This window comes from Hyperolius riggenbachi, chromosome 12 (genome assembly GCF_040937935.1).
Source record: "Hyperolius riggenbachi isolate aHypRig1 chromosome 12, aHypRig1.pri, whole genome shotgun sequence".
Lineage (NCBI taxonomy): Eukaryota > Metazoa > Chordata > Amphibia > Anura > Hyperoliidae > Hyperolius > Hyperolius riggenbachi.
The window spans coordinates 151,077,088-151,097,616 of record NC_090657.1 but is presented as its reverse complement, the minus strand read 5'-3'; positions in this window follow the sequence as shown (position 1 = coordinate 151,097,616).

The window sequence follows — 20,529 nt, the reverse complement described above, 5'->3', positions numbered from 1 at the left end:
AGTGGAGGAGGAGTTGGTTGGGAGGGGGTGGGAGGTGAAGATTGAAGATTAGATATTTCCTGACGGATGGAGACTATTTTGTTGGTGAAGTGGGTGGCTAAATCTGTGGCAGAGAGGGAGGAAACGGAGGGTGGGGGGTGGGTTTAAGCAGGGAGTTGAAAGGGGCAAAAAGACGCCGGGGATTGGAAGATTGTGCTCCGATGAGCTTGGTAAAGTATTCCTGCTTTGCATGAGCAAGGGCAGTGTGGAACTGCAGCAGGTTAGTCTTGTACTGTAGGAAATCCTGGTTAAGTCGAGTTTTCCTCCATTTCCGTTCAGCGGCACGTGTTTCCCTCCGGAGGTTGCGAGTACGGATAGTGCGCCAGGGCTGGGGGTTAGGGGGAGCGGTTGCGACGGAATATTGGTGGAGCAGCTTTCTCTAGGGCTGATGAGTTTGGCGATACTGAGCTGCAGCAAGATTAGGACAAGTTAGGGTGGGGAGAGTGGAGGAGAGGGCATGGAGGGGGTCAGCAAGGACGTTAGGGTTGAGCTTGCGTAGGTCACACTGCCATCGACCAGGTGGGTGGGCGGGTAGGTTGGAGGTACCTTCCGTGAGGAGGTTGAAGGTGAGAAGGTGATGGTCTGAGGGTGGAAATGGTGCGATGTCGAAATCTGCAATGGTGAAGGATTTAGTGACTATAAGGTCGAGAGTGTGACCTGCAGTGGGGGCGTTGGTGTGTTGTACTAGGCCAAGTGAGTTGGCTATGGTGAGTAACCGGGTCGCGACAGAGTCGCGGAGTTCATCGATGGGAATACTGAAATCCCCGAGGATGATGGTGGGGAAGTCAGAGGAGAGGATGTGTGGGAGTCAGGAGGCAAGGTTGTCAAGAAATTGTGGTGTGGAGCCCGGAGGGCGGTATAAGACCGCAACAATGGCTGGGAGGGGGTTGTAGAGGCGGATAGTGTGGGCCTCAAATGATGTGAATTGTAGGGAGGGAGGTGGAGTGAGGACACGGAATGTGCAGGATGGGGAGAGGAGCAGACCCACCCCTCCCCCAGTCCTGTTGTCTGGTTTGGGGGTGTGACTGAGGTGAAGCCCACCGTAGGAGAGGGTAGCCTCTGTGGCAGAGTCAGAGGGGGTGAGCCATGACTCAGTGGAGCGAGGACGGTGAAGGATTTGGAGAGGAAGAGGTCGTGGACCACTGTAAGTTTATTGTGGACGGATCTGGCATTCCAGAGACCACAGGGTAGAGGGAGCATTTGTTTGTGGGTGGGATGGATGGAAATAAGGTTGGGGCAAGGATGGATGTTGAGGTTATTTGTGGACAGAGGGCTGTAAAGTGTGTGAAGCAGGCGAGCAGGGGATGCTTGTCTGGCAGCAAGCTGTGGCCCAGGGTTAGGTGATATATCACCAGCTGCAAGTAAGAGCAGAAGGGAGAGAGTAAGCAAATGTGAATAGCAGTAAGCAGTAATACTGTGCACAGCTCTGGGTGGGTGCCTGTGAGCTGTGGAGTGTGGCACACACACAAAAAAACAAAACAAAAAACAGCAGAACAATATAGTAGGCACTGGTGCTTTTTACAGCAAAGCAGTCAGCGAGGAACAACAAAACAGGCCTAGCTAACTTTCCCTATCTCAGCAATGAACTCTCTCCCTTGTGAGGTAAGGGGTCAAAGTTTAGCTCAATGATGTACAGTGGCTTGCAAAAGTATTCAGCCCCCTTGAAGTTTTCCACATTTTGTCACGTTACTGCCACAAACATGAATCAATTTTATTGGAATTCCACATGAAAGACCAATACAAAGTGTTGTACACGTGAGAAGTGGAACAGAAATCATACATGATTCCAAACATTTTTTACAAATTAATAACTGCAAAATGGGGTGTGCATAATTATTCATCCCCCTTTGGTCTGAGTGCAGTCAATTTCCCATAGACGTTGCCTGATGAGTGCTAATGACTAAATAGTGTGCCTGTGTGTAATCTAATGTCAGTATAAATACAGCTGCTCTGTGACGACCTCAGAAGTTGTCTAAGAGAATATTGGGAGCAACAACACCATGAAGTCCAAAGAACACACCAGACAGGTCAGGGATAAAGTTATTGAGAAATTTAAAGCAGGCTTAGGCTACAAAAAGATTTCCAAAACCTTGAACATCCCATGGAGCACTGTTCAAATGATCATTCAGAAGTGGAAGGAGTATGGCACAACTGTAAACCTACCAAGACAAGGCCGTCCACCTAAACTCACAGGCCGAACAAGGAGAGCGTTGATCAGAAATGCAGTCAATAGGCCCATGGTGACTCTGGACGAACTGCAGAGATCTACAGCTCAGGTGGGGGAAATCTGTCCATAGGACAACTATTAGTCGTGCACTGCACAAAATTGGCCTTTATGGAAGAGTGGCAAGAAGAAAGCCATTGTTAACAGAAAAGCATAAGAAGTCCTGTTTGCATGTGGGGGACACAGCAAACATGTGGAAGAAGGTGCTCTGGTCAGATAAGACCAAAACTGAACTTTTTGGCCAAAATGCAAAACGCTATGTGTGGTGGAAAACTAACACTGCACATCACTCTGAACACACCATCCCCACTGTCAAATATGGTGGTGGCAGCATCATGCTCTGGGGGTGCTTCTCTTCAGCAGGGACAGGGAAGCTGGTCAGAGTTGATGGGAAGATGGATGGAGCCAAATACAGGGCAATCTTGGAAGAAAACCTCTTGGAGTCTGTAAAAGACTTGAGACTGGGGCAGAGGTTCACCTTCCAGCAGGACCACGACCCTAAACATAAAGCCAAGGCAACAATGGAATGGTTTAAAACAAATCATATCCGTGTGTTAGAATGTCCCAGTCAAAGTCCAGATCTAAATCCAATCGACAATCTGTGGCAAGATCTGAAAACTGCTGTTCACAAATGCTGTCCATCTAATCTGACTGAGCTGGAGCTGTTTTGCAAAGAAGACTGGGCAAGGATTTCAGTCTCTAGATGTGCAAAGCTAGTAGAGACATACCCTAAAAGACTGGCAGCTTTAATTGCAGCAAACGGTGGTTCTACAAAGTATTGACTCAGGGGGCTGAATAATTACGCACACCCCACTTTGCAGTTATTGATTTGTAAAAATTTTTTGGAATCATGTATGATTTTCGTTCCACTTCTCACGTGTACACCACTTTGTATTGGCCTTTCAGGTGGAATTCCAATAAAATTGATTCATGTTTGTGGCAGTAATGTGACAAAATGTGGAGAACTTCAAGGGGGCCGAATACTTTTGCAAGCCACTGTATAGAGGGTGGGTCGAACATGCCATGTGCTCGCCGCCCGCTGCGATGCAAACAGCTGATATCCACCGGGACTATCCACCGGCAAACCGTTAGGGCCATCTCAATCTAATACAAGTCTTTGTTCTGTTAGTTGCCCAGAAAAATTGTGCACTGTCTGGACTTTTTCACAATGGACACAGACACACCAGACATGTTTGAACAGATCCTATAGTTAACATAGTATCTATTGACATGTCCGTTTTGGGAAATTGTCTGATTTGGCGGTGTGAACCTGACCTCAAAGGTGGATACAACCGTGTGACCAGCTCCAAACAGCTAGTGGAAATGTGAAGCAGGATCAGGCAGGACTAAAGCAGGCATCTGTACAGCAATCTGTTCATGAAGAGATCAATTTGTAAAGAAAATATTTTCCAATAATAACAGGCTACTCGATTTCAGCGTGGCAAAGTGGAAAGCAATGATATCCTATTTCCGTGAGTGTAAATAAAACTTTTATTTTAGGGTTGGGCATAAAAGAAGGGTTACATTTAAAGGGAAGGTTCAGGGAGGGTGGGTAAAAAATCAAAATCAATTTCCACTTACCTGGGGCTTCCTCCAGCCCGTGGCAGGCAGGAGGTGCCCTCGCCGCCGCTCCACAGGCTCCCGGTGGTCTCCGGTGGCGCGCCCGACCTGGCCAGGCCGGCTGCCAGGTCGGGCTCTTCTGCGCTCCAAGTCCTGGTACTTCTGCGTCCCACGCCGGCGCTCTGACGTCATCGGACGTCCTCCGGGCTCTACTGCGCATGCGCAGTAGTTCTGCGCATGCGCAATAGAGCCCGGAGGACGTCCGATGACGTCAGAGCGCCGGCGTGGGACGCAGAAGTACCAGGACTTGGAGCGCAGAAGAGCCCGACCTGGCAGCCGGCCTGGCCAGGTCGGGCGCGCCACCGGAGACCACCGGGAGCCTGCGGAGCGGCGGCGAGGGCACCTCCTGCCTGCCACGGGCTGGAGGAAGCCCCAGGTAAGTGGAAATTGATTTTGATTTTTTACCCACCCTCCCTGAACCTTCCCTTTAATGTCATAAACAGGTCATTGGTGAAGGTCATAGTCTGTCTAGTCTGGAGGGATGTAGTTAGGACTAGGATGGGGGGAGAGAGAAGGGAGTCTGGGAATTTAAAGAACATTGTGAACTAAACGTTGTATCTGACATGGGGGTCAAATGGAGCCAGGAGACGTGCTGAATCTATATGTGCTCACTCCAGTAGTAACCAGCCTTACCCCAGTCGTTTTCCCATCATGTTCTGAAGGTGACGCCTGGCTGAGATTTGTCCCAGGAATTTCCTGTAGGTGTTGGTGAATATAGCGTCTACGTGTCTCTCCATCCTAGAATATGGCAAGAATCATTGGCGACAGCAGTTGCAGAAATGACAACAGTGGTATTAGACCAATAAGCAATATGGCTTACCAAGGACAGTCAACACTTACCTTTTTTCTGACAGTCCTCGAATAAATCCCCGTTCTTCGTCTAGGGACCAGTCTTGTCTCTGCAGGGGATCTCTTTCCAGAACCGGTAGATTCACATTTCTATTGGATTTAGGTGAGTGGTCGGGACTGCAGAAAAGGAGGTATGTCAGAGACTATAAGAAGATTCTTCTTCCTGCAAATCTGTTTAAAATACACTAATTACCTTGTGAGCTACACAGGGCCCAGGCAGAGGCGAGAGAGGCTCCAGCCTCAGGGCGCAGTGTAGAAGGGGGCGTACAACTCGCTCGTGGATACACCGTAATAAAATGGCAATGGTTGGTGATATTAACTGAAAGTGCAAGGTAATGTCCATGTTTCAATATGGCTCAAGTGGGTGATATTGCAGTTTAACAGTGTCGTGACCAGGAATCTGTTATGGGGTATTGGCCATTTTTAAAAATGGAGGATGGAGAATTCCATTGATCACAGTGCACAAATGGGATGCAGGAGAGGAGAAAGAGATTGAGGAGTAGACTACACAGGAAGTAAGTATGACCTGTGTGTGGTAATTTTAAATTTTTATTTTCAGTTCAGGTTCTCTTAAAGTGAACCTAAAGCCGATCAAAAAAAATGAGATTAACTCATCTGGGGCTTCCCTCAGCCCCCTGCAGCCGATCGGTGCCCTCGCAGCTCCGCTCCGATGCCTCTGCACCCGCCGGCGAACACTTCCGGTTTGGCCGTCACCGGCCGACAGGCATGGGAACGCGAGTGATTGTTAGCGTTCCCAGCCTGTATATCGCCCCCTATGCTGCTATTGCGACCTCCTGGACAAGATGTATATCCTCCTCAGTGCATAATCCACAAGAAACGCCAGGTTGCAGCACACAATGCTCTTTTATTGAGCTCAAAAGTAGGCAATACACCATAAAGCTTTAAGATGCATTGCATATATATATGTGCTTGAAAGAAAAAAAAATCAAGAGCCCAAAATAGTGTAGTATGTCAATTCAATCTAATATAGACAATATAAGTGTATATGAGATTATACTTACAAAACAGGGTTACCACTGGCAACCACTAAGATGGCAGGTGGGGAGATTAGACTCGACCCCTCTCAGGTTAAGATTGTTGCTCTCCGTAGAAAAGAGAGGGGAAATGACCCCTCCACCAGGGGTTGTTTACTTTCGCTGTTTACAATGAAAGTAAACGGAGGCACCAATTCAGGATAAAATGATTAAAAACCTTGCAAAATAGTGAGGAAGTGTATCGACAGAAACTCCACAGATTTATGCAACGTGTTTCGCAAGTATCGTTCCACTTCCTCAGGCAACAATAGGAGCTTTCTGTGGTTAAAGGAAGGAGCTTTGGCTTACTTTAACCACAGAAAGCTCCTATTGTTGCCTGAGGAAGTGGAACGATACCTGCGAAACACATTGCATACATCTGTGGAATAATTTTAATAAAGAATTTTTCAGTGAATACATACTGTGGTGTCTACTTACAGGGAGATAAGTCCATCACTTCCTCCCTATTTTAAACAGTTTTGAATCCATTTTATCCTGAATTGGCACCTCTGTTTACTTTCACATCATCTAACCCATGATTGTTCTATAATTTTTCCTTCTTTCAATCAATTTTTAAATTTACGGACTCTGAATTGACAACATTTGGATTATGAATGTTTAAAAATATACTAAATGGACCTACATTAATGTAAAAAAATATTTTAAAAACTTTCCAGTAGGTCTAGCCTGGATTACACTCATTACTGGTGTTGAAACCTGTTGGAGTATTTTTTTTTTTAACAAAGTTACTTGGCTTTTGGAAAATTCAATTCACTGTTCACATGAACGTAATCCTATTGTGCATGGAATTATTTGGTGCATTAGATTTTGTAAATGAACAATAGAACTACTGTATAATATAATGTATAAATAAAAATGATCTAACGTGATTGACTCATCATTTTTCATTCTTTAACCTCCTTAGTGGTAATCCCAAGTCAGGCACGGGACGTAAATCCGCAGCTCAGGGCGGTAACCCCAAGCTGGATCCATGGGAGGTGAGTAATGTGCAGGGCTACCACAGATCTTTCTAGCTGTATGATTTTTAGGGTCTAAAAGCTTGTGGAAAAATTGCATCGTTTTCAGATCCTAAAATCAGAAAATAATCATACGGCTCATAGGGAAGTGTAATGGTTAAGGGCTCTGCCTCTGACACAGGAGACCAGGGTTCAAATCTCGGCTCTGCCTGTTCAGTAAGCCAGCACCTATTCAGTAGGAGACCTTTGGCAAGTCTCCCTAACACTACTACTGCCTATAGAGCACGTCCTAGTGGCTGCAGCTCTGGCGCTTTGAGTCCGCCAGGAGAAAAGCGTGATATAAATGGTATTTGTCTTGTCTTTGTCTAAATCATTTTATTACAACAGGATTAGCGGGACTCAGTGCCGTATCTACCATAAGGCTTCAGGTGCTCACAGCACCGGGTGTAGCCATGGCTAAGGGTGCCGCTGTGGTGCTCAGTCACTGTGTTCTTCCACCTGGGACCTTTTCCTCATAGTATGGGCAACATTCTAGAAAATAGTAGCAGGCAGTGCAGGGGGCTGTACTACTGTAACCCTGTGTGTGTGTCATTGCAACAGACACACACAAAAAGGGTTACAGATGCATTTACTTTTTGTGGAAAGTGCTGCTGTAAAGGGAGCCTGCAGGAGCCGCCAGGGGGAGCCCATGAGCAGGAGGGAGGGGAGACAAGCTGGGCATGTGCAGGGAGGAAGTAACAGTTGAGTTTTACAGTTGAAGGCTAGTGAGGGGGAGGAGCCAAGTAGCCATGGAGACTGAGCTGATGATGCAGCAAGAAATAAATTGTGTCATAATACTATACTGTACTGCAGCAAGAAATACGCTTGATTTGTGAGGAAATAGAAGAGAGACACAAGAAGAGACCAGCCATTGGTGAGACAGTCTGAGCAAGGCAGAGCCACAGACAAGTGAGCACTTACTGAAAACTAAAGTAAGGAAGAGAGAGAGAGCTACAGACATTACAGGAGAGGAGAGAGACCACTCACCACTACAGGCCAATAAAGAGCAGCATTACTGGAGAGATGAGCCAGAAGAGAAACAGTAAGCAATAAGAAAGAGACAAGGATATTACAAATTACCTGCAACAAACAGAGAGAGATAACAGAAAACAGCTGAGACATTACAGTGACACAGAGACAGCAGGACAGCAAAACATACAAGAGTGAGACAGAGAAACAAGTGACAGGATATAAGAAATGGAGTGAAGACTGCAGTGCAGTGTCTAAAGAGATTGTACGATAACAGCTGCCAGACAAAGTCAACACCACTGAGTGTAGGGAACTCAGCACCCTACTAGCTCCATCACTGTGTGCAGCTTAGGTTTACTGATTGATGGGGAAATATACTCCAGGAATCAAAAATGCAGTTGTGAAACATTCCTTTTTTCACCTAAGGAATATTGCAATAATTAAGCACCTCATTCCTTGAGAGGATCTTCCAAACCTAGTTAAAACCTTCATTAAATCACAGCTGGACTATTGCAATGCTTTCTATGCAGGCCTTCCAAACAAAGACCTACACTGGCTGCAGCTAGTACAGAATGCTGCCACAAGCATGTTAAAAAGCCAGCCCTGCCATTGCCCCATAACACCAATCCTTTGCTCACTACACTGGCTAACCATAAAATGGAAAATAACCAAAATTGTCATGCTAACATTCAAATCCCTACACAACCTAGGCCCAGGATACCTGAAGGATTTGTTGCAACCATGTCACAACTTCCACAACCTCAGGTCAAAAGTATCCAATAATGTGACCACCCCCAGAGTCCAACTAAAAACCTTTGGAGCCGGAGCTTTCTGTCATGCTGCCCCTACCCTTTGGAATGCCTTGCCAAACTTAAGACAGCTCCAACCCTGGACACATTTAAATCAAATCTGAAAAGCCACCTGTTTAGTCAGACTTTTATGACCATATAACTGTTTCCCCTGTACACATGACTATGTACTGATCTGAAACAAAGTTATGCGCTTTGGGACCTACCGGAGATAAGTGCTTTACAAATGTTTTGTTGTTGTTGATACTGAAACTTGTTGGAGTACTTTTTTTTTTTTTTTTAGTAATTAAATTATTTTACTCTACTTCTCCTGTGTGGAATGATTGGATTGCTATGATAAACGCCAACTTGCCTCCTTTCAAGCTCACATATCTAGCGAGGTCTCAACTTAAGAAATTGGACAAATATGGACAGTATGGGTAGAGTCATCAGATTTCCCCCACTTACCGTAGATATTACTGCCATGGTTTAGAATATTCATCTTTGATTTTGCTTCTGTTATTTATGTTGACATGATAAGGATATCTGCTCATATGTATTTTCTTTTGATGTATCTCTGGATTGCTAGTGGATTGTTTTTTGCATTAGTTTTTTATCTTGCTTTTTTGAATATTTAATAAAAAAAAAATCTCTTAGCGCTGGAACCCACTAGAACGATTTTTTGAGCATTTAGGGAGGTTTTCAAAACGCTAACAATTTCCCTAAATGCTCAGCTAACGTTAATGGATGGGCCAAATTCCACTGGAGCGATAGCGATTACCAAAATCGCAAACACAGGACATGCAGCATTTTTAGCGTTTAGCATTTTGCATTTCTGCAATGTAAAGTATATAAACGCTGGCATAATCGCTCTTCAAAACATACAAAGAGCGATTTGCTAACCTTTTTCAATTACTACACACTGTAAAAAAATGAAAATTAATTGAAAGGAGCTATCAGAATTAAAATTGCAAATCGCTATAAACTCGCTGGCAAAAAGCTGACACTTTTTGAAATCGCTACTAAAATCGCCAGAAAACGCTCATGAAATCGCTTACAAAAAGCTCATTAAAAACACTAGCGATTGCAATAGCAATTTGCGATTTGTAGTGGGTTCCAAGCCGCATAGAAAAAAAAAATCTATCTTGTTCTCATGAACTCCATGTTATCGTATTGCGTATGGACTTTTGAGGAAAACATTGGGATTGTGAATGTAATCGTATAGAATATGTTCAATGGACCTACACTGATTTACTTTAAAAACTCTGTTGAAACCTGTTGAAGCACTTGTGTTGTGGTAGTTTGGAATTTTTTAGAGTTTATTATTTTGGAGATAATGTCACTTCTTCTTGGGTCTATTATGATTGAATAGTGGCTTAATGTTAGGACTGTTTTTTGAACATTTTTAAATGTGTTAAAGAGACACTGAAACGAAAAAAAAAATTATGATATTATGATTTGTATGTGTAGTACAGCTAAGAAATAAAACATTAAGATCAGATACATCAGTCTAATTGTTTCCAGTACAGGAAAATTTAAGAAACTCCAGTTGTTATCTCTATACAAAAAAGCCATTATCTCTACGACTTTCAAAGTGGTGGAGAGGGCTGTTTTCTGACTTTTATTATCTCAACTGTTAGTTAATTTTTTACTTTTTCTCTGCCAGAGGAGAGGTCATTAGTTCACAGACTGCTCTGAAAGAATCATTTTGAATGCTGAGTGTTGTGTAATCTGCACATATTATAGAATGATGCAATGTTAGAAAAAACACTATATACCTGAAAATAAAAATGAGAATATTTTCTTTGCTGCTAATCTTCTAGTAATTATTCATAGTACACAACCAGTTCATTATATCATATATTTTTTTTCACTTCAGTGTCTCTTTAAGATTTTTTTTTTTTGTATTTTTTTTGTAATAGACTGATGGGACACAGAAGCACTTTGGGTGCAATGCAGAGCATTGATGTGGCTTTTGTCTGTACATTTCACTGTGCATACAGGTTGATTTTTCCTTGCAATTTTTTCTTGATGATCAATAGAAACGTCATTCAGGGTCATGTCAGGGGTTTAGTCAACAGTCCTATCCTTTGTTGAGATTGCCATTTTTATAGTGAGTGGAAGACAAACAGAGATGATTAAAGGCAAATGCTGTAGTCCTAAAAGGAAGGAAGAAAGGAAAGAAATGAGGGCAAAGTGACCCCACTCCAGAGAGGAAAGAGCGCTCTTATGTCAAAGATGGACTTGAGAGGGCCCTAGATGTGTGATGGTGTGCAGTCCCTTTATATATCCATTTTCTGTAATCATACATTCACCTTTACACTGATGTACTCTATACAGCAAACCTGCACCATTCCTTGTTGTAATGCTTCCATTGCTAACAGCAGATGCACTAGCTTGTCATAGCAAATCAAATGTAACTGTATGTTGTAGAATGTACTGTATGTTATTTATACAGAGAAAATATGAAAGCTATCCATAAATGGCACTGATATAACAGTATAATGCAGCAGATGATCATCAGGTAGTAGTGATTCATTAATCTACCACCTTGTCCAATCAGTCCCACTTACATTTGAGCAGAATTCTGAGAACTGATTGAACAGTTAATGTTGTACCATTAATGCTGTATTGCCAAGGCTGGGTTTATTTTCCCATTCCATAAACCAGATTTATTTTTCATGACTCCCCTTCCATGTACACTAACCCCTCCTCCATGTGTAACATCCATGTACAACAGCCCCTCTTCCATGTGTAACACCAAGATAATGGCAGCCCCTCTTCCATGTGTAACATCCATGTACGGCATCCCCTCTTCCATGTGTAACATCCATGTACGGCAGCCCCTCTTCCATGTGTAACACCAAGATAATGGCAGCCCCTCTTCCATGTGTAACACCAAGATAATGGCAGCCCCTCTTCCATGTGTAACACCAAGATAATGGCAGCCCCTCTTCCATGTGTAACATCCATGTTCGGCATCCCCTCTTCCATGTGTAACATCCATGTACGGCAGCCCCTCTTCCATGTGTAACATCCATGTACGGCAGCCCCTCTTCCATGTGTAACACCAAGATAATGGCAGCCCCTCTTCCATGTGTAACACCAAGATAATGGCAGCCCCTCTTCCATGTGTAACATCCATGTACGGCAGCCCCTCTTCCATGTGTAACACCAAGATAATGGCAGCCCCTCTTCCATGTGTAACATCCATGTACGGCAGCCCCTCTTCCATGTGTAACATCCATGTACGGCAGCCCCTCTTCCATGTGTAACATCCATGTATGGCAGCCCCTCTTCCATGTGTAACTTCCATGTACGGCAGCCCCTCTTCCATGTGTAACATCCATGTACGGCAGCCCCTCTTCCATGTGTAACATCCATGTACGGCAGCCCCTCTTCCATGTGTAACACCAAGATAATGGCAGCCCCTCTTCCATGTGTAACATCCATGTACGGCAGCCCCTCTTCCATGTGTAACATCCATGTACGGCAGCCCCTCTTCCATGTGTAACTTCCATGTACGGCAGCCCCTCTTCCATGTGTAACATCCATGTACGGCAGCCCCTCTTCCATGTGTAACATCCATGTACGGCAGCCCCTCTTCCATGTGTAACATCCATGTACGGCAGCCGCTCTTCCATGTGTAACATCCATGTACAGCAGCCCCTCTTCCATGCGTAACATCCATGTTCAGCAGCCACCTCCTCCATGCGTAACATCCATGTACAGCAGCCCCTCTTCCATGTGTTACATCCATGTACAGCAGTCCCTCTTCCATGTGTAACATCCATGTACGGCAGCCCCTCTTCCATGTGTTATATCTATGTACAGCAGCCCCTCTTCCATGTGTAACATCCATGTAAAGCAGCCCCTCTTCCATGTGTTACATCCATGTACAGCAGTCCCTCTTCCATGTGTAACATCCATGTACAGCAGCCCCTCCTCCATGTGTAACATCCATGTACGGCAGCCCCTCTTGCATGTGTAACATCCATGTAAAGCAGCCCCTCTTCCATGTGTTATATCTATGTACAGCAGCCCCTCTTCCATGTGTAACATCCATGTACAGCATCCCCTCTTTCATGTGTAACATCCATGTACAGCAGCCCCTCCTCCATGTGTAACATCCATGTACAGCAGCCCCTCCTCCATGTGTAACATCCATGTACAGCAGCCGCTCTTCCATGTGTAACATCCATATACAGCAGCACCTCCTCTATATGTTACATCCATGTACAGCAGCCCCTCTTCAATGTGTAACATCCATGTATAGCAGCCCCTCCTCCATGTGTAACATCCATGTACAGCAGCCCCGCTTCCATGTGTTACATCCATGTACACTAACCCATGTTAGTGTACCCAGCAGAAGTTTATTGATCAGTCATGTTGCGGGTAAAGAATTAGCGGCAGATTTCATTTTCAGTGACTCAATCATTTTCCCCCTGCACACCAATGTGACTGAAGGGAAAGTGTTTGACTGATGGGTGTGGACAGGCAGCTGTCAGTCGCTGAGGATCTGTCAACTGGCGCAGAAGCTAGTTTCCAAAACTATTTTTTTTTACGTGTATTTAATTAAATATATTGTTCCCATTAAATGTATACATAAAAAGTGCCTGAACTGAAACTTTAAAACGTTAAAAAAATAACACTGCATACATTTTTGCATTGGTGTTCATATCCATATGACATTATTATTCTAGCGTTGCTGCACAATCTTAGCAGCAAATCTATTGGGAAGAGCTGATATTTCCCCGTTTCCCAAGTGCCTGCTGGACACAGGGCTTAGTTTTATGCTGGGAATACACGGTTTGTTTCTGCCGTGCGTTTCTGCTCTCCATCGTTTTTGCCGCTCGATTCTGCAGTCGATTCTCTTATCGTCCGCTCATTTTTCTTATCATTTTTCATTCACTTCTATCAGAAATTGAGCGTCAAAAGAATCGAAAGGGACATCGGACATGTCTGAAATTATCTATCGAACCATCTAATCGGCTAAAAAAAGGAACGGTGTATTCCCAGCATTATATTAGTATTAGATGGAATTGGTTTAGACAGTTTGGGGGATTTTCACAGCTGCCGCTGTTCCTGCTGGCCTGACCTCCCTTCTGGTAGTCCTGAAGTGGTAGTCCTGGGGACAGGAGAAGCTGGGCATAGCAATAAAAGCTATTTCTCCGCCCTGTAGAGCTATTGCCACTTCCTGTCTGGATTGGTGGTAGGGGAAATTTTCATCAACTGGGACAACTGGAAGCAATAAAAAAAAAAGTCAATCGTGGGTCTCTAACCAAAAATCCTGGGGCTCCAAAGCAAAATCTGAAAGGCGTTTGTATATTCTGTGTGTGTGTGTGTGTGTGTGTGTGTGTGTGTGTGTGTGTGTGTGTGTGTGTGTGTGTGTGTGTGTGTGTGTGTGTGTGTGTGTGTGTGTCTGTCTGTCTGTCTGTAGGTGTCTGTCTGTAGGGGCGTTACTAGAGTGGAACAGCCCCTGTAATTGCCCGGTCTCCCCTCCAGTAGATCACGACCTGCAGCCACGTCTGGATCTTCTGCGCATGTACACAGTTCAATTCTCACTGAACAGCGCAAACGCAGAGCTCTCCCGGCGCCGGCACCGCAATGACGAGAGATGCATGGCATGCACAGAAGATCTTGACCTGGCCGCAGGTCCTGAAAGTGTTCTACCGGAGGGGACACCATGAGCCCTGGCTGACGGGGAACTGCAGTGTGGAACCTTACACACTTCTAAGGACTGGATAAAGCCCTAAGTGAGTAAAACTTTTTTTTTAACTGCTCGGGACGTATCCTTTAAGTTTTGAAAACACACTAGATGAAACTAGATAATGATCTTTTTAGCCATTTTTTTTTAACAAATGCCAATTGCATAGCTGTCAATGTACACTTTGAGGTTTAAAGCGTACCCAAGGCAACATGTGTGCGCTTGCGTGGCGGGTGCGCGCGCGCGCACACTGACTGGCAGCGGGGCGTGAAGAGACCTAGAGCCCGTTTTTAAAAGAGCTTAGGTCAACTAGTATACAATAAAGATATATAAAGATTTATAAAACCATTGGGATGTCTAAAAAAAAGTCATTTTTAGGAGTAGGAGGATAAATACAAATTATTATTCTCATCAGTTATTTTTACCTCGGGTTCAGTTTAAGGAACACCAAAAGTGAGAGGTATATGGAGGGTGCCATATTAATTTCCTTTTCAACAATACCAGTTGCCTGACATCCAGTTGATCATTCATGCATTAGTAGTGTTAAAGTGTACCCAAGCTGAAGCTTGGAAAAAAATCAGATACTTACCTAAAGAGAGGGAAGCCTATTGATGCATCCCTTGGTGGTCTGCTGTTCCCCGTCGCTGGGTGCGATTTCCCCCCCCCCCCCAAACTTAGCGACAGGGCATTGTCGCTAACCCTTCTCTTCTGCATTCATGGTCATGCAGTGGACACTCGATCCCGCATGCTCCGTGCTACTGCGCATGCGGGCTTGAGCTTCTAATGTGCAGCCATGAAAGCAAAAAAGGAGCCGCGTCACACCGATGCGGAACTAAAAGTAATAGAAGCAGAGGATAAGCAAGGCAGCCAGGCAATTAGCATTGTTTAAAATGTACCTGAGATGGATAAAATAAAGAAAATTATACACACTTATGGCTTCCTACATCCCCCTTCAGGCTAATCGGTCCCTCGCCGTGCTCCTCCACTGCCTGAATCTTCCACTATGGGTTTTGGTAATTAAGCCAGCCGGCGCAGTCTGGCCACGCATGCTACCCCATCACACTCCCTGTGACGGAGCGCACAGCCTGGGCAGCAAATGCGCACTACGACCCAACTGTCTGAAATACTTGGGATTCATAACAGAAGATCCAAGAAGTGGAGTAGGACCAATTAGCCTGAAGGGATATGCCCCAATCTACCACCACCTTCTTCACCCTATGTGGCGTATCTAGTGATGCCAACTCATCCCTTTTATTACTGACACATCTAAGTTATACAGGTTCTGGGGCTATTTGCACATAATCAATGCCTTAACTGCATCTACCTAGCCCCAAAACCTGTATAATTCATATGTGCCAGTAATTAAAGGGATGAGTTGGCAACGTATCCCCTCTTGAAAGGGGGGTGAAGAGCAACACTTGCCCGACTTCGGTTTCACCCAGGCCTTGTAGGGGTAAGGTATAGGAGCTGAACGTAGAGTGAACTATGTAACTCACCAGAACCTAACAAGAGATAGCGAAAGTCCAGTATCAAGCCAAGGTCATACATGTAATATCAGAAGTATCGAGGTACACTAGGAGCAGGCAATATCAAGGTCAGGCAATCCAAGGTCGAAGCAGGTGCCAGACAGAAAGTGGTCAGATTCCAGGCAGAGGGTCGGTACAGGTGCCAGACAGAAAGTGGTCAGATTCCAGGCAGAGGGTCGGTACAGGGGGGAGATAGAGAGTAGTCAGATTCCAGGCAGAGTGTTGGTACAGGCGGCAGACAGAGAGTAGTCAGATTCCAGGCAGAGGGTCGATACACGAATAATCCAATACGAATAATCACACCCAGCAAAAGCACACAGCCAAAGCTATCATGGGCAACATGCAAGTGTCAGAGCAAGACTTAAATACTGGCAGCATCCGATCAGTGGCTGGCCACACAACACAGCAACCAATCACTGACATTGCCCCTGCCTGAGTGTCAGCTGACTGACAGATCATCTGACACAACATACAACCCCTACCTATGTGTCAGCTGACTAAAACTGTCAGCTGACACTAACTTTTGTATTTCAGAACGTCCGTCCACCTTGAGTGCTGGAACGTGCAGGAGCAGAAGCGGCGCGCGCAGCCCCGTCAGGAAGGACGCCCGCGTAGTGTGGCTGGATGGTGTAATGGTTAAGGGCTCTGCCTCTGACACAGGCGACCAGGGTTCGGATCTCGGCTGTGCCTGTTCAATAAGCCAGCACCTATTCAGTAGGAGACCTTAGGCAAGTCTCCCTAACACTACTACTGCCTATAGAGCGCGTCCTTGTGGCTGCAGCTCTGGCGCTTTGAGTCCGCCAGGAGAAAAGCGCGATATAAATGTTATTTATCTTGTCTTGTCTTGCTAGGGGCTGCACGAGCAGAGGCGGAAGAGGATGGTGCGGCTTGTGTCTCGCCCTCATCGCGGGAGCGTACAGGTAAGTCCCTGGCAATAAGTAGGAGAACGAGTGGAGGACAAGCAGGAGTAGTCTCACCCTGGAGACCATAGTAGAACCTATAGCAGTCGCTCATGTTAGTCATTTATTGAGCTGGCACAAAGGATCAACAAAGTTGTGGAACACTCCCACTGATACTAGATTTTTTTCCTTAGCGATCATTCATTATAAAGGAAATGGGCAGTGGCATAGCAACAGGGGATGCAGAGGTTGTGACCCCCCGGGGCCCTTAAACTAGAGGGGCAACAAGCAGCTCTTCGTCAATCGCAGTGTTAGCTCTTTATTGGTCCTGTGCTGGTAATAATAACGTCTATAGATGATTTATCATTAACAAACTGTTCCACATCCCCTTCTTGCACCTCAGACACTGGATGTCCTTGGCAGGTTTTGTTGCGCCGTATCAATTGGAATATATAGAGTGCTTGGGGGGCCCAATGTAAAACTTGCACTGGGGCCCACAGCTCCTTAGCTATGCCATTGGACATGGGTTCATCATGATGCTACCTAATCACTTCAATAACAGAGCAACAAGATAAGGCAATGAGTAAAGGCGTTTTCCTGAGACTTTTTATTCATTTGCTAAATGTGTAAAATATCTCAGTATATCACACAGAATGTAGTAATTATTTTGTTACTTCTGTAAGGTGATAGAAATCCGCCTGCAAAGCAACTCCTGTCTGGTGTGGCTAACATTCTTAATTGAGGATTCCCATCACGTTGATTGAAGTTGCTGTCTTTTAGCATCACTAGCAATGAGTACAGCAATTTTTTGTAATAGAGGTTTTCCTGCTGCTGCAACCCCCCATTGCAAAGCACTACCTAATGTTGACAGACATAGTAGGCTGGTAATTAGAGCTGGAGGGAGCATTCTCTGCTTGTTGCCAGCTACTGTGGAATGGGAGCAAGGTCTAGTTAGCTCCAATTGGGAACCTGTTGTTTTTTTCCTTAGAGCTGAATAGATGAGTGGTTCTGTCCATTATCACATGCATGTCAGGTAAGTCTCAGTAATGAATAACACAATCAGGAAGGTGTGGTGGTAGCCTGGGGTAATATGTGCACAAGTCAATTACCACAGCCTCACTGAACTGTATTGAATTTATCTCCATTTCCTGCCTATTAACACTATTAATTTATTAATATAGGTTACATTTCTGTGTTGTCATTTTACAGACCTTGCGACTCATGACGGGTTCACTTTGTCAATAAATAGAACACCACAAAGGACATATTTCTGAGATCATGAAGCAATGTACTTCAATGCTCTTAATTAAAAGATTGATGGGTATTTCTCTGTATTTCTGTAAGATGAACATGGGGGGGGGGTTCACTACTGGGAACTCTGTGCTCCTGTCACAAATAGCCACATCTCCCTCCTTCCTGTCACCAGTAGTCTCTCTGAGGTCCTGTCACACAGAGTATGTGTCTCTGTGTGAGTGGCTCATTAATTAGGGCTCTATTGTCCTGTCACATAAGAATGGTATGTGTTTCTCTCTCAGTAATATAATCATGAAAATCTCTCTCTCTCTGTCTCTCTGACTGGACCATTGAGCTACATTAGCATGAACATAAAACTAAAGGTTCTTAGAAAATCCCTGATATACATTGCAGGCAGTCCTCTGATTAGAGTCACTTTAAACATTTTGGCCCATCATCGGTACAATTTTGAGGGGAACAATCATATTTTCAACCAGATTATTCAGATTATGTGAAAAAAGAGAATCTAGAGTGCCCAATTGATTTTGAATAATCGCATTTTCTAATATTCCTTAAAGGACCCCTTTCACAAAAATCTCAATGTTAAATACATGTAAACCTATACAGTACATATAAGAAGTACGTTTATTCCAAAGTAAAATGAGCCATAAATTACTTTTACTTTTCTCCTATGTTGCTATCACTCACAGTGAGTAGTAGAAATCTGACATTACCAACAGATTTTGGACTAACCCATCTTCTTATGGGGGAGTTCTCAGTCTTATCTTTATTTTTAAAAGCACTTAATGAATGGTAGTTGCCCCATCCAACTGCCAAAAAAGTGTGCAACAAAAACGGAGGGTCGCCAGCATCTTTGTATAAATCATTTTCAGGGAACGTCTTTATAAAGAATAAAGGCCATGGGCCCATATGCAATTCACTTTTTCTCCTTAGTTTTCTCCAAGTTGATATTTTCACAACTTGTAAATAAAATGCCTTTTACATCACCAGCAAACAAACTAATACTCAAAATAATTTTGACAGTACTTTTTAATTTACCTTTTGGTACTTTTTCCATTGCAGAGTGCTAAAAAGTTAATTTGAATTGAAGATGAAAAATTATCTCCTAGGAGAAAACTCAGGTGAAAAAAAGAATTGCATATGGGCCATGGTGAGAATCCCCTATGGAGAGATGGACTTGCCCAAAATCTGTCGGTAATGTCACATTTGTAATACTTACTGTGAGTGACAGCAACATAGGAGAAAAGTAATTTATGGCTCATTTTACTCTGGAAGAAAATAACTTCTTAATTGTATGTGTTTTAAATTTTAAGATTTTTGCAACAGTTTCTCTTTAACCATTTCAGCCACCCAGACGTGATCCTCACGTCCAGGCCACTGCTCTGCAGTGGTGCCGCACTACCGCATGCGATCGCGGGCGCACCACCGTGCCCCCGTGCTGTTCCCCGGTAGCCTTGTGATCAATGAATGGGAACATGGTTCCCGATCACCGATCAAAATCCCTAGCAGAAAAAACGATGGTCTCTTACCAGAGACCGCAGTCTTTATGCAAAAAAAAAAAAAGTTTCCCTGTCCTCCTTGTGCTTACGGTTAGCAAAAAGCACAAGATAAAAAAAAACAACTCAAGGTGGCCATCTTGTGGCCAAATACTAAAACTACATCTACAAACATTTTGAAGGGAATTCACACACATTTTAACATTTAAAATTAACTGTTTATTTCCCACACCAAAAAATTACCCAAATAAAATTTTTAATGGAAAAAAAAATTACAATTCAAAAACAAAAACAAAAAAAAAAACATAGTTACCTAAGGGTCTGAACTTTTTAAATATGCATGTGAAGGGGGTATACTACAAACATTTTTTTAAATTATAAGCTTGTAAATAGTGATGGACACAAAATGGAAAAAATGCACCTTTATTTCCAAATAAAATATTGGCACCATACATTGTGATAAGGACAAAATTTAAATGGTGTAATAACCGAGACAAACGGGCAAATAAAATACATAGGTTTTATTATGGTAGCATGGATTATTTTAAAGCTATAATGGACGAAAACTGAGAAATAATGAATTGTTTCCATTTTTTTTTCTTATTAATCCTGTTAAAATGCATTTATAAAAAAATAATTCTTAGCAAAATGTACCACCCAAAGAAAGCCTAATTAGTGGCGGAAACAAAAGATGTAGATCAATAACTTGTGATAAGTAGTGATGAAGTTATTAGCAAATGAATGGGAGGTGAAAATTGCTCTGATGCATAAGGTGAAAAATCCCCGCAGGCTGAAATGGTTAAAGTGTACCAAAGATCATTAACTCTAAAGAATCGACACTTACCCAGGGCTTCCTCCAGTCCTCCAGTCCCATAAACACCTTTGGGACCCTCACCGTCCTCCCGCAGTCTACTGTTCAGTGGCAATTAGCCCTAGTATCTGGCTCAGTCGGGTCCAGTCTGGGTCTTCTGCACATGCGCTTTGTTGGTGAGATGAGATCTCTTTACTCTGCTAGTACTCTGCATAGCTCTTAGCTGGGGGACAGGAGCTTATGTGCCACTGGCTCTAGCCTTTGCCCCCCCCCCCCCACTCTGCATAGATAACGCCT